The sequence below is a fragment of the Aegilops tauschii genome, chromosome 7, assembly GCF_002575655.3.
Source record: "Aegilops tauschii subsp. strangulata cultivar AL8/78 chromosome 7, Aet v6.0, whole genome shotgun sequence".
Lineage (NCBI taxonomy): Eukaryota > Viridiplantae > Streptophyta > Magnoliopsida > Poales > Poaceae > Aegilops > Aegilops tauschii.
This window is the reverse complement of record NC_053041.3, coordinates 284087954-284103841: the sequence shown is the minus strand read 5'-3', so window position 1 is coordinate 284103841 and position 15888 is coordinate 284087954.

Sequence of the window (15888 nt, the reverse complement as noted above, 5' to 3'; positions counted from 1 at the left end):
TAGGCAAGGGCTGCTGGTCATGGTCTCATGGACGCGTTTTATTTTGTTGAGTCGTTTCGACGCGGATAGCTATGTATTCACAGCAATCATAGTATTGCTCTGTTTATTGCTCTGTTTCAATGTGTGTACTCTGTTTTCCGTTCTTATATGTTCTGTTTCAATGTGTGTATATACGCTTTCCATTCCGTATATGTGGTTGATAACAGCTAGATTCAAATTAGTATACAAAAACAGATAGAAAATGGAATTCATAATATATATATATATATATATTAATTGTTCATTAGTTCATCACAGAATATATACACTACAAAAAATATACACTTCCATGATGATACGTGTTTGTCACAGTAGGTCACGTTTTCTGCCATGCATGTACATCCATGACGATTTTATGACAGAATCAAGATAGTCATACCTGTGCTGTCGTAGAAGTGTTCCATGACATTACCAAAATTATCATCACGGAAGTGTCCACTTCCATGACGATAAATGGCGCGTCACGGAAGTGCTTTCGTCAAGGGTAACCGACACATGGCATCCACCGTAACGGGTCGCCGTTAAGCTATCCGGTCCAGTTTCGAATCCGATAACCCGTTAACAACGTGGACCAATGGGGATTTTCCACGTGTAAAATTCTCATTGGCTGGAGGAAACACGTGCTGGCTCACCGTTGGGACAGATGTCATCCACTCATTGGACAAGAGGCGCTTATGATAGGTCGACACGTGGCATAGCCCAATAGTGGCCCATTCCGGTGAAAAAGTCCGGCCCAGTAAAAATTAGCATGCCGGCCCATATAAGGCCTACTTGTGTCAGGTCCATTTAAGCCCATGGCCCATACGAGATGTGCCAATTCGGCCCGTCAATGGCCCGTTAACGATTTGACACCATTGCGGCCCATTGTCAGTTCGAGCCCGTTAACAGCCCACTATATATTTGGGCTCAATATCGGCCCAATGTGGTTTCGGCCTGTTAAGGGCCCATTCAAGGGATGGGCCAATTTTCAGGATGTACATCTTTCGGCCTTTTAGCAACCCATTTAAGTGTTGTGCCAATTTCCAGCTCGGTGTGTCTTTGAGCCTGTTGACGGCCCATAAATGAGTTGGGCCATTTGTAGTCGGGCCCGAGTTTTGGCCTTTTAACGGCCCATGCTCTTCATGGTCCAATACCAGCCCGGTTTCTCTTTCAGCCTGCTAAAGGCCCACAACACAGTTGGGCCATATACAGTATGACTTGACTTTCGGCCTCTTAGCGGCCCATGCTCTTCATGGTCCAGTACGAGCCCGCTGTCTCTTTTGGCCTGCTAAAGGCCCACAGTATAGTTGGGCCATATGTAACCCGACCTTAGTATCGGCCTGTTAATGGCCGTGAAATCAAATGGGCCCACATGTTGCCCGCTTCGATGTCGGCCTGTTAACGACCCGGGAGGTAACAGGACCGACCATTAACTTTTGGCCTGGTAACGGCCCATTAACTTAATGGGCCCACTAAAGTTCAAACATGTTTGTAGGACCAATTAGATAATTTGAGCCCATTACGACGAGCAATTATGCACAGGACCAAAACCAATCAATCAAAGGCCTATGAGAATTTTGGCCCCTGCGAGCCCATTAGGGAAGCTCATTAAGGCCAGCGGGCTGCTTCCTTCATATAGGGCCCATGACTGTTCGTGCTAACTAATAATTTCACTGCTTTTTTAGCTTCCTAGCGACCATCTGGCTGGAATGGGAGGCGCGCTAAGTAAAGGTACGGCATACAGGAAAAAACGTTGCACATCCAGCATATATTACAGGAAATTACATCCACCGGGCAATCAAAGATTGATGCCAGTGCAAATAAATGAATAGAACCTAACGATCTACAACGTCACAATCTGCAACCTCAGCGCGGATGACGCCCATAAGCATGTGGGCAAGTTCTTCCTGCTTTTCTACACTGTCTCTGAAAACATTGATCAGTTGTTGTTGCGCACGAATGTGCACCTTTGATTCCTCCACCATTTCCATCATTGCTTCAGCCAGTAATTGGTTCACAAACATACATTTTTTCCGTTGCATTCGAGACAGAGGAAACTGAACAGATTCAGATGGCGATTTTGGCAGGCTTGTATTGTTGATAGTGGAGAGTGTCTCGACCACTGCATCATAACATAAATTAGGAGGGGAACCGAACAAATTAGTCAAGAGTTATTGCCATATTACCTGGCCTAGATTTATTGGAAAGAAACAATGGGGTTGCCTTGCTGGTTTCAGAGTTTGTCTTCTTATCTTCATCAGCCTACACCAAATTAACACACTAGCATTGCTATCATTGGCCGGGTCAGATAATAGGAAAGCAACATTGACACAATGAACATTTGGGCAACCAGACCACACTAGCCTACACCAAATTAACACAATATGGCACATCTATCATCAGCCAGGTAAGGTAATACGAAAGCAACATTGACACAATGAATGGATGGGCAACCAGAGCAGCACTACAGTTCAGTAATGTGCATGATATGAGATAGTACACTCATGCAGCTCAGTCTGCAAAACTACTAGGCAGTTTTCCTTACAAAAATCAACATTGTCACCTTTAGGGTCTGTTTGGTTGGAGACTAGTGTGGCCAAGCCAAAGTGTGGCTAGCCACACAAGTATGGCAAGCCACACAAGTGTGGCCGAGAAATTGGACGCCAAACTTTGGCAAAAGTTGGCAAAAATTGTCTCTATGACAAGTGGTCCATAGGGGCAATAAAGTGTGGCAAGCCAAAGTGTGGCAAAAACCAAACACATGCCAGCTAAACCGTGGCTGCCAAATTTTGGCTTGGCAAGCTATGGCTTGGAACCAAACAGCCCCATACATTTTGCTACAACTAAATTTAGATCAGATAAAGGTTGGATTCACGCCGATTAAAAAAATACATGTTGATGTAAAAATATAGTGATATACAACAGGTACTTACATCAGCATTGGAGCATAGAGAATTCCAACAAGATACTTTCCTCGAATACGATCCCAGTGCAGAAAGTTTTCTATCGTTTAACCTTATTTTCTAAAAGAGAGATGGGTAAGAAACATGTAGAAAATATGATCAGAATGCTATAAAATTTCATGATGCGAGGATACGCACACGCTTCTTAGAATGGAGTTGACATATTTTTGCTGGACTAGAGCGGACTAGTTCTTTGGCCACTGGAATCTTCTTATTATCAGTAGGAGTTGGGGGTTCTCTATGCTGGAGCAGTATCTATAAAAATAGGATTTGGTTTACTATCTCCTGGCGTTTGCATCTTTTGCAAAGGCCTGGTTTGTAAACCTTCAGATTCTAACATAGCCGTCTTCCCCTTGCATGCCTTATATAGAAGAATGGTGCTTCAATTATAAAACATTCTACAACAGAGATGGAATAGGTAGTGAAGAATAGAAAGGCATGACATACTGACATATATTCCCTCCATCCGGAAATAAATGGATGGGTCTAGGCATATTTCAGTTCTAGATACATCCATTTTTATCCATTTCTGCGACATGTAATCCGGACGGAGGGAGTATGATGTAAGAGCTAGGGATACGATAGGACAACAGTGTAAAGAAAAACACTACTTGAATGTAAAACTGTATGCTAGCGGAATACATACAGAAAAACACTAAGTCAACATATGCGTGTATGATTGGGAAACTAAGATGGCATTGCAACAAACCACTAGAACAACACTTCAATGTAAAAACAGAACATGTTATGGTAGACAGATGAAGTACATACTGATGAATAACAATGCATAAGATATTAAGAAGCATGATGTCCAAACTAAGAAGATGGCATTGCGATAGAGTAGAATGACAATACTTGAATTTGAAAACATGTTATCATGAATGGAATAGGTACTGAAAAACAGGAAGGCATGACATATTTACATGCATGATCAGCAGGCTAAGCACAAGGCATTGCAATAGAGTAGATGGACTCCAGGACATTATATGCATGCTGTACCCATATCACGGGCCAAGTTAGAGCAAGGACCTTGTGGGGTGAATAGGATTCATCATCTTTCTGCAAGTCTTCAGAAGAACTGCCTTTACATGTTCCATCATATTGGGTATCATTGACGTCAAGTTTATTGGACGTTACATTGCTCCGTGAGGTTCTTGTGGATAAATCAATGTGTGCAATTATATTTGACATGCATGGAAGACAACTAGTAGTTAGATTTATGTAAAGAGTGCCTGTAGGAGACGACATAAATAGTAGGACTCGGGTTAACTAGCAGCAACAGGTCTCAAAAACTAAAGGGAGAACATAGATGGAAGCTACAGAATATGTATCGTTTGTACTCGAGATTAACTAGATGGAACACAAGAGTATTAAAGAACAACATAGGTAATACTAGTCCAAATGCCCGTGCGTTGCAACGTGCAAAAAAAAGTGTGCATCATGCGGCATTATGTGCCATTTTTATATCCAACTCCAACAAACGTGACACATACGGTTGCTCTCATCTCTAGTAATATTATTATGAAAGTAAAGTTGTTTCACTAAAATATACAAAAAATACAAATAGCTAGATTCAAAAATGGAGGAAAAATAACACATTTTCTTGCTTTTAGCAACTTGTGTGTTTAGATGATCTGAAAACTACGACTCCAATGACCTGAAGATATAGAAATTTTTTGATTATTCAAATATGAAGGAAACTTCTGTCAAACTTGAAGGACATGTGGTGTGTAAGCAGGAAGGAAATACACACACAATACTTGCAAAGATGAACATTTGAGAAATTACTCTTTAAAATTGCCTATCTCTTTTTTCCATACATTACAATTCCATCAAATATCTATTTAATTCTGGTCTCTCTTTTCTAGTAATTTTCCATCAATCTGGGCGGTTGGCTGCGTATTATAATTGCCACCATGCATGCCAGACTTCCGGGTTCTTCTTTCCCACTAATTCCCTCCATCAACGGTGTGGCTGTGTGCCTATTTTAACCAAGTCTTTTTAATCTCCCAAGAATTTGTAGCGACCCGACCCGACCCGAATGGATCAAGTCTCTGTGCTTAAGTGTCATCCCTGGATTGGTATGCTGACACACACAGTACTCGAGGATTTATAACAGAGGCAAATCACATGTATAAATAACGTAAATACTATTACCTCAATCCAAAATAGCGGAAGTAACAAGGTTGTGGATTCCCATCAACACCAACGGCAAAGTTGAGTGTAGAAATCGTAACCCTAACGTATCACTTACTCGTCGTAAGATTCCTGCAACATGAGACGTTGCAGCCACAAAGGGTCAGTATATTGAATGTACTGGCAAATTCACACCATAGAGAAATGATGAACAATGGCTATCACTACATGCATATATGGCTGGTGGAAAAGCTCTATGGTTATAAGGTTTTTGCGAAAAGCCAATTTTTACCTACAACAAAGGAATAAATTTTATTCAACTATCATGGTGGTTGTTAAACATTGAGAAGGTACCTGTAACGCCCACGATGCGGCTATATCTCCCACGTGTCGAGGCACGACTTAGAGGCATAACCGCATTGTGGTTTTGTCGCAAGAAGGGTCATCTTCACACAATCCCATGTAATGAACAAGAATGGGATAAAGAGTTGGCTTACAATCGCCACTTCACACAATACATAAATAAAACATACATCATTCGGAGATACACACATAGGTCCGACTACGGAACCAAAAGAAAAGAAGACAACCCAACTGCTAGATCCCTGATCGTCCCAACTGGGCACCACTACTGATCAATATGAAAAGAAACAACACAACGAACAAGATCTTCATCGAGCTCCCACTTGAGCTCAGTTGCATCACCTGCACTGGTATCATCGGCACCTGCAACTGTTTTGGAAGTATCTGTGAGTCACGAGGACTCAGCAATCTCACACCCGCGAGATCAAGACTATTTAAACTCAAAGGAAAGGATGGGGTAATGAGGTGGAGCTGCAGCAAGCACTAGCATATATGGTGGCTAACATACGCAAATGAGTGCAAGAAGAGAAGCAACGGAACGGTCGTGAACTAGCAATGATCAAGAAGTGATCCCGAACTCCTACTTACGTCAAACATAACCCAGAAACCGTGTTCACTTCCCGGACTCCGCCGAGAAGAGACCATCACGGCTACACACGCGGTTGATGCGTTTTAATTAAGGTCAAGTGTCAAGTTCTCTACAACCGGATATTAACAAATTCCCATCTGCCTCATAACCGCGGGCACGGCTTTCGAAAGATAATACCCTGCAGGGGTGTCCCAACTAAGCCCATCTTAAGCTCTCACGGTCAACGAAGGATAAACCTTCTCCCGGAAAGACCCGATCAGTCTCGGAATCCCGGTTTACAAGACATTTCGACAATGGTAAAACAAGACCAGCAAAGCCGCCCGAATGTGCCGACAAATCCCGATAGGAGCTGCACATATCTCGTTCTCAGGGCACACCGGATTGTCCAAGCTTCCGGTAGGCCAGCCCAGAGTTGCCCCTGGTGGCCACCGGCGACTGACGGGTTGGACCAACACTCAGAGGAGCACTGGCCCGGGGTTTTTAAAATAAAGATGACCCTTGAGTCTGCAGAACCCAAGGGAAAAAGGCTTAGGTAGGCAAATGGTAAAACCAAGGTTGGGCCTTGCTGGAGGAGTTTTATTCAAAGCGAACTGTCAAGGGGGTCCCATAAATCACCCGACCGCGTAAGGAACGCAAAATCAAGGAACATAACACCGGTATGACGGAAACTAGGGCGGCAAGAGTGGAACAAAACACCAGGCATAAGGCCGAGCCTTCCACCCTTTACCAAATATATAGATGCATTAATAATATAAGAGATATTGTGATATCCCAACATAAACATAAACCAACATGGAGCAATCTTCATCTTCACCTGCAGCTAGCAACGCTATAAGAGGGGCTGAGCAAAGCGGTAACATAGACAAACAATGGTTTGCTAGGAAGGGTGAAAAGGTTAGGGGCTGACATGGCAGTATGGGAGGCATGACATAGCAAGTGGTAGGTAGCGCAGCATGGCAAAAGAACGAGCAACTAGCAAAGCAAAGATAGAAGTGATTTCGAGGGGTGGTCATCTTGCCTGAGATCCCGCAAGGAAGAAGAACGAGTCCATGAAGAAGACAAACAGACGGAGTCGAATGAATCCTCACAACTCCGGAAAGAAACCGAAGCTAACGGGAGAAGCAACCCGGAAAGAAACAAACAACAAAGTAAACAACCATCACAGAAACATGGCATGATGCACAATCAAGTATGATGCATGTCCGGTTTAATGAGGCATGGTATGGCAAAGTGCAACAAACAACACTACAAATTAAGTGGAGCTCAATATGCAACGAGTTGCATATTGACGAAACACCACATTTAATTATTTAGTTCTCTCTCGTTTATGCACCCAACAATATTAAATGTTGTTAAACATGCCAAAAGGTGAAGCATATGGAAACTAACTATTTAGGCAATTTTAAATGAGGCCGGAAATAACAAACGACAATTCCAATAAATCCTCATGTCCATAATTTAGATTTGGTACTGTTCTGCCATAAACGCAATTTTAATATTGTTAAACAGCAACATGAAGTGCACCAAGTTAAACTAGGCATTTTTCTACCCCATTTACATATAAAGTTTATTAAAATCCGAGCTACGGTTAATTAGTTATGAATTAAATCATTTTAGCATGTTATTTGAGCAAATTTAATCAAACAGCATTTTAAACAATTTTAACATGGGTGAAAGTGGCATATTATTAAACTACACAAAATTCTAAGCATTTTACATATATAAATTATTTTAATCCGATGCATGGTTTGTGAGATATTAAATGCATGAACATGGAGGGTCAAACTGTAAATATGCAGTTTCTGGAAAATTAGACAAATTTGCAGCAGCGGAAAAAAAACACTGCGGGCCTAATCTGGCTGGCCCACTGGTGCACAGGAGCGGCACTGGACGCTGCTCACCATGGGCTGAGGCCCGGTCGATGGAGGAGGCCCAAGAGGGGCGCGTGCAAGCCGGCTGGAGGGAAGGCCGAGGTGGGCGCTGGACCTTGGAGGCAGCAGGCCGGCTGCTGGGCCGCACGCATCTGGCCGATGCGGTCAACGCGACCACGAGCAGAGGAGGCAGGGGATCGAGGCTGGCGCGCCTCCTTCGCCCGCTCGAAGCAGAGGCAAGGCCATGGCGCCGCAGGTGAGGGAAGCGGTGGGACTTCGGCGCGGCAGGGAATCGAGCGCGGAGGGCAATGCTACGGCGGATCTGGGGCACCAGTGCTCTTGCAAACAACAGCAACGGATGGAGCACCTCCTGTGTACCTGAAGAAAGAGAGGGAGAAGGATTTTTCAGAGAGGATGGAACAGAACGGAAAAGAAGAAAGAAGAGGGAAGGCGAGGGCGATGGCCACGCGACCTGGGGCCTGATGGAGCTCGCCGGCGGTGCGGGAGCCGAAGGGCGCCGGCGCAACGCTGATCTGGGGAAGGCAGGAGCAGGGCTAGCCGGCTGCTGCGGTGGTGCTCCTCGAGGTACTCGCATGGCTGCCCTCCTACACGGGACAGAGAGAGAGCACTGAGAGAAGAGCGGGATAGGGGAAGAAGAAGGAAGAGCAGGGGCGTGGGGCTGGCCTGGAGCTGCTGCTGCTGTGGCGCTCGACGACAGCGGAAGGGCGGCTGCGCTCCGGTGGTTTGGACGCCGGTGACGTGACGACAGGCGAGGACGATGGGGAACGAGGCTGGGCTTGGGCAGGAGAAGCCCTCCTGCTCGAGGGGCTTGGCCTTGGGCGCTAGTTGGATGGCTGCAGGTGCAGGTAGGAGGAAGGTAGCTAGGCTGATTGGGGATGGATCCCGAGGGGAATTTGGGTGGAGTGGCGGCGGAGGCGACGGGTGGATGGGACAAGGTCCCTAGGTTTTAGGGTTAGTCTATTTAAATAGGTAGGGGATTAGGGTAGGGATTAACTCGGTCCGTCCGATCGTAATCGGGCGGTCGAGAAAAATAGATAGGGAGTCCAAATAAGAAAACGGAGATGTTTTGTAGATGTTAGGGGATGATCCGGACCCAACGGTAAAGAAAGTCCGGTTCGGGTTCGGGACAAATTTCGGACGCGTGCGAGGGGGCGATGCATTGTGCAAAGAGGGACTCCGGTTTAAGCAAGAGGGAAAACGAAGAACGAGGTTGGTCTCGGAAGGGTCAGCGGAAGCAAGGGGGGCGCGGCCACTACGAGGGGATGCAAGTTTTAAAACATGGCGGCAACGAAGTGCCGATGCAATGCAAATGATGCGATGACGAATGCAACAAACAAATAAAACACAGCTGACTCGCCAAACAAGGAAGGCAATCGGAGCGTCGGTCTCGGGGCGTCACAGTACCTCCAACTCAATCCCAATTAAGAACGTGATTAACCCAATCAAATTAAATTAAGTAACATGATGATGAGATTCACATGATAATCCAAGAACCAGATACTCAAGATGTCCATAACCGGGGACACGGCTAATCATGATTAGTTTGTACACTCTGCAGAGGTTTGCGCACTTTTCCCCACAAGACTCGATCTCCTCCGTTGGATTTCTCGCACTACATGGTGTTTGAGAAACGAATGATCGAGACACAATCACATAAGCATTTACTCTCTACTCCGGGCAGACCGTTACACCTACAATCCCCCTACATCTACTAGTCCACCTCTTCAAGAGCTCACGCAACTTACTCAACTATGCCAGAGCCCATAATGGCTTGTGGCTGCACACGGAAGTTTCTAAAATGAATAATCTTATGATCCCTTTGAGCCTCGGTGGCATTCCATAGGGTGATCACACGGGTCCTCCGGGATCCCCTTGGGCAAGCACTGGGTTCTCCAGGTGCCCGGGCAAACCACTGGGTGCTCTAGGGTGCCCCAACCATTCCACCCAGATGTGTATTAAAGTAGCCACCTTAAGTTAGCCATTAATAACAACTCACACATCTGTCATGAATCACTCAAACCCAATCCACGTCTACGAGCATAGCATAGCAGTATAAGCATAACGTAGTAACTCCCAGGGGTTTGAATGCAGGGCAATAGGTTCCTACCTCATCAACTACTTCCCAATACCCACATGTTATCAATCCTACTCATGCAATGTTTGAGGGTGAAACTAATGCATAAAAACTGGGTATGAAAGGGATATGATCAAAGTGTGAACTTGCCTGTACTGTTGATGAAGATGATTCGCATTCAAAACTCTTGATAGATCTACTCGTCACACTCCGTTCAATCTATTGTGAGCAAGCAATAGTAACCACACATAAGCAATCACTCAAAAGGTCGGAAAGAACGAAGAAAACAATTCGGAAAACTTCAAAATACAGGCAAATAACTCTTGCAACAGAAAACATTTTCTAACAGTACGAAAATTGGGTGAATTTGGCCTTATCAGAAAGTTTAGGTCAAGAGCTTTAATTTGCAAAAAGAATCAACTCAAACGGAGTTATAAAACTCAAGTTATGAACAAAAGAAGTTCAAATACAAATATGTTTGAAATCAAATTTTAAAACTTTCAAAAACATGTTTAAGTTGTTTTACTGGAAAGAGGAGATCATAACGAAGAAGTGGGCATTGGTTTCGTTGGATTTGGACTAACGAATAAAAAGTAGTGATCGATTGAAGAATAGGGGCTAAACTATAAAATAAAACAACTACAACTAGGTCCCTGGCGTGAATAAACAGAAAACGAAAAGACTAAATAACGAACGCTCATTTATAAGATCTAAACAGTGGATGTTCTCTGTTTAATAAAACCCTAAAAAAGATCTAGTCTAGGGTTTTCTTTTAGAAAAACCGAACTAAACATGGAAAACCGAGAAAACCGGGGCGGCGGTTATACCGATTCGCGGCGGAGTAAGCCGGCGGCAGATCTGGCGACGGCAGCGTTCTCTGGCGAGGTCGGCGGCGGGACTGCGCGGCGCGGGCGGCGCTGCAGGCGGTGGGGCAAGGCGGCAGCAGCGGGAGGCGTCGCGGGCGGCGCAGGGCAGCGGTGCGGGCGGAGCAGCGGCGGCGGCGGCGCGGCAGTTGCGGCAAGACGCGGCGGCGGCGAGGAAAGAGAAGAGAGAGGGGGCCGGGGTGGCCCGGTATTTAAGGAGGAGGGGTGGCCTCGGGAGGCGTGGGGAAGGGGCAAGGCGGCGGCGAGCGCGGCTCGGACTCCGGCCAGAGTCCGGCTCGGCGACGGGGCGACGGGGACGATGGCAGTGCGCGGAGCTGGGCCTTGGCCTGGCAAGAGCTGGGCCGGCCCAGGTCGGCGGAGGGAAATTCTTTTTTTAAAACAAACTGAGAAAGAAGTAATAAAAACTAAAGAAAAATAAAATATTATATAGGCATATAATATATCAACATTTTCAGAAAAAGTTTTTCTACAAGGTGAACATTTTCCTAACATCAAATAAAATCCACACAAATTCAAATAAAACAAAGAGGGCTACTGTTCTAATAATATCCAATAAAAATCATTTTAAAAATACCAAAATTAATTCAAATTTATTTCTCTCCAATTTTCTGATGTAGGGAATCATGTTACCCTATTTTCCATATTTTTTTTTGAGAAAAATAATTTGAATAAAACCAAAATAACTCCAAATTGAAAATAATTTCAAAAGGACTTTAAATTTTGATCCTTTTAAACTTCCAACTCATATTTCATATGTTTTGAAGAAGTCATTTTATCTTCTCTCATGAAAATCATTGAGTTGCTTAAAGTTTCTGAATTTGAAAATATTTCCAAATGAAATTCAAATATTTTCAACACCCTTTGTCATTTAAATAAATGGAAGAAGTCATGTCATCTTCTCTCCAGGGTTTTGTGAAGAAATGTATTTGAATTCACGGAGACCAGAAAAGCAAAATGAAAGTTTGGGAAAGTCCTTTTATTCCCTCTCATTTAATTTTCAAAAAGTTTCGAATTTCACTCAACTACACACAATCAATCAGACAATCAATCAAAACTATCTATTTAATATAACATTCCAAAATTTAGAATTTTGGGATGTTACAAAATTCCATCAATCTTGAATATTAATTCGTTTCCTTCTTTTCAAGGACTTTCTTACAATTTCCCACGCGCATGCTGCCCATCGGATCTTTTAATCTTCCAATAATTCCTTCCAAAGATGAACACTTGAGAAATCACTCTTTAAAATCGCCCATCTCTTTTTTCCATTCATTACAATTCCATCAAATATCTATTTAATTCGGGTCTCTCTTTTCTATTAATTTTCCATCAATCCGGGCGGTTGGCTGCATATTATAATTGCCACCATGCATGCAAGAATTCCGAGTTCTTCTTTCCCACTAATTCCCTCCATCAACGGTGTGGCTGTGTGCCTATTTTAATCGGGTATTTTTAATCTCCAAAGAATTCCATCAATCTTGAATATTAATTTGTTTCCTTCTTATCTCCCATGAATTCCATCAATCTTGAATACTAATTCGTTTCCTTCATTTTAATGACTTTCTTATAATTTCCCACACGCACGCTGCCCATCGGGTCTTTTAATCTTCCAATAATTCCATCAATTTCGGATCTTTCATTAATCGCTTTCCTTCTTTTTCAGGGCCTTCTTAATTCTCTCATTAAAACACGCAGTTGACCGCTTCCTTTCCAAGTCTCTTAGTTCTTTCTAGGGAAGAACGGGCCCTTGTTACCCTCTTCTCCTTTTTAATCCTCAAGGCGGCTTATTGATTTGAATTCGTAGCTGTATATAAATTGGTGTTATTGCAGGTAAAGATGCGAGGTGGTACTATATATAAAAAGCTGAGACTCTGTTGTTTACACAACGATGAGATAGGTAAGTTGTACCATGTAATTTTATCCAAACGCAGGTTGCGAGTTCGATTCTGGCTGTCGCATCTTTTTTTTGGTAGCAACTTAGGCCTCGAGAAATGGCCCAACTTGGCCCATATCCGTGGCCTGAATTACTTGATTTAGTGGACATGTCAAGGTGGGCCGGACGTATGAGACGGGAGGATGCTCGATACGTAGGAAGCGTATAATTAGTACCACCTCAGATACACAAAATAATACAAACGAAGTGGACCGACGACGGACGGACGAAATTGCGGTGGTAAGAAGCAATAGCCCCTTAATTAGTAGGTATAGACTAGAAGTGGTATAATACTATAATCACCAGCCTGTGGGATAGCATTGGCTGATGGATGATAACTATGGAACAACGTTACCTAAAGAACAAGTCTCTTAGCTGAACTATGGAACAACGTTAACTCCTGAACAAGACCCGTAAGAGATCAGCATGAATATACAGTGAAATGTGATAATCTATTTTCCATGCTTAGAAGAATAACAAAGCCATAAATGCTGCACACAAGTAAGATGAGGGTACAACCTATCTGGCCGCCATCCATAGTAGTGAGCATCATGTGCTGACTTGTCGATGGCCCTGCAGTTGTTGTGGTTGTCCATGTCAGGCACGCGCATTCGATGCAGGGGACTGTTGAGTGGGGACTATAGGTCCCTTCTGGTGTATGCTTCCTTGTTGGAGCAGTTGCGGTGAGACAGAAGACGGTGTGGCTGAAGATGCAGAAAACGCATAATGTTAAGAACGACACATATTGTTGATCTGAAGAAATACCCTAAGAGATCAACAACAAGTACGAGAGTGGTCACACGTCTGTTGACTGAAGACTAAATTGGGGTCACACGATTTTATTTTATTTTGGTACTGTCTGATCTACGCCGGATGTCTTGATGGCCGTCTTGTGCCTCCCGGCTGGCACTGTTCGGAATCTTCCCCGAAGAGCCAGCGACCACGGGCAGAGGAGCCTGCCTCGGCCATCCGTGGTCATGAGAGCTCCGACCAAAACCCCGCTCCCCACCCCACCGCACTGCCATGGTTACGCCGCCCCCGGCCAATCCACAAAGACTCGCCGTCATCCAGATCTGGCAGCGGCAGTACCTTCAACCCACACAACTCTAAGATAGCCATCTAAGCGCTGCTTCCATGGAAAACTTGCGCCCCCGCACCCTTACGTTAGACACCAGCCAACTGGCAACCTAGGAGCTCCGCCGCCTCGAGGGGTGCTGCTTCCCATTGGGAATTGATTGGCCCAGAATAAAAATACATACAACTGATGCCTAAATAAAGTGATTTGAGATGAGGGTACGACCTATCTTGTGGCCCGGTAAAGTAGGCAGCTCCAGCTGTCGAGTCGGTGAGGCCGGCGCGGTTGCGGTGGCAGGGAAGTAGAGATGTCCTGACGGTCGACGGCTACAGGGAAGCAGCGCGGGGCCCTAGACGGATCCGAAGTTGGAGCCGCTCCGGCACCGTGCACAATGGCGGAGGTGAATCGGCTCCGGTACGGGTCACGCGGCCATCGTCGAGGCAGCTTTGGCAGCACAGAGTAAGAGGCACACGGCCCAGTGCATGACGGCAAACGGACATCATCTCCGGCATCGGGGAGGAGGGCGGTGGTGAATTTGGTGCGGTGAGGGCGCCATGGAGGAGGGGCTAACGTTTCGTGGCTAGGGAGAAGGGAGCTTTTTGGAAGAAAGTGATTTGGCACCCACGAGGTATGAATGGGAATTGGGAGGGGGAACCATGTCTTAAGGACGCATTTGTCTGAAATGTGTGTGTGTGTGGGGGGGGGGGTTACAGTTCTACCCCTGCCTTTAGGCTTCTCGGCTTGGGTCTGTGTACCGAGGGTTGGGGATAGTAGAGTAACTTTGCTTCTCCCAAATAGTGGGCGCGAGCAATTTCGGGTGAGGAGGGCGTGTTTTGAAATAGTGGGCGCGAGCGATTTCGGTCGAGGAGGGCGTGCTTTGAAATAGTGGGTGCGAGCTATTTCGGACGAGGAGGGCGTGTTTTGAAATAGTCGGCGCGAGTGATTTCGGGCGAGGAGAGGGTGTTTTGACGCCCATGGTTTATGAATTATTCGGCACATGTCATTTCGGCCGAGGAGAAGGCGCACTTGGATGAAGTTACGAACCTACCCTCGATGTACAACGGGACAATTGATGCGTGTCCCACATAGGCCGGTAATTTCGCGTCTCCCATTTATTTGCTCGGGCGAATTCCACCGAGCAGAGGGTGTTTAACGGTTCGTTCAAATTTTGGGAGAACGAGCATCCACGCCTACCTTACCAATTCGATTCGAATCAAATTTTGAAATATTAGCTTGCCACTTCTTTTTTAGATGGAGAGATGATGCTCGGGAGTAATGTGTTTTTACATGCTTGTTGCTAACGATTTACTATATGACAAATAGTTACCACTCAAAAACGGGAATCAAACCTAAAATGAAATATCTCCATTCAATGAAATAGCTCGTTCACCAGGTCAAAATAGTGAACTAAATCCAGAATTGAACACCGCAATCGAGTAGCATGTTGTACAGTATTATAGTACTCCATGAACATGTTGAAAGTCAAATTAATGAACTTGTTTGATACACATATCTTCGTTCATGTGTGGATTACAGACAACATGTTCTCCAATTTAAATATTTGAATGCAAGTTTATATCAAAACATGGTTTTATATCAGTCTTTGATGCATAAAACGCGACCTCCCCCTCTCCCGGACTCCTGCTCTCTCTCTCTCGCCGACAATCTTCAATTCTATCGCACGCATCCAACACACAAACCTTGTTGGTCCCTCTCCCTCTCTCTCTACCTCTCTCTCTCTCTTTGTGTGTGTGTGTGGGGGGGGGGTCTTTCTAGTTCGCATGCATATATACTCCATGTATAGGTCTCTCTCGCACACTATGTATGATTCTCTAGTCCAAGCTAAATATCTTGGGTGCACCCATCGTACGCACACAAATTTCCTGGCTTGTTGCCCGTAACTCTCACACGCACCACTCTGCCGTCTCGGAGCTCTTCCCTCTCTCTCTCAAACTCTCCAT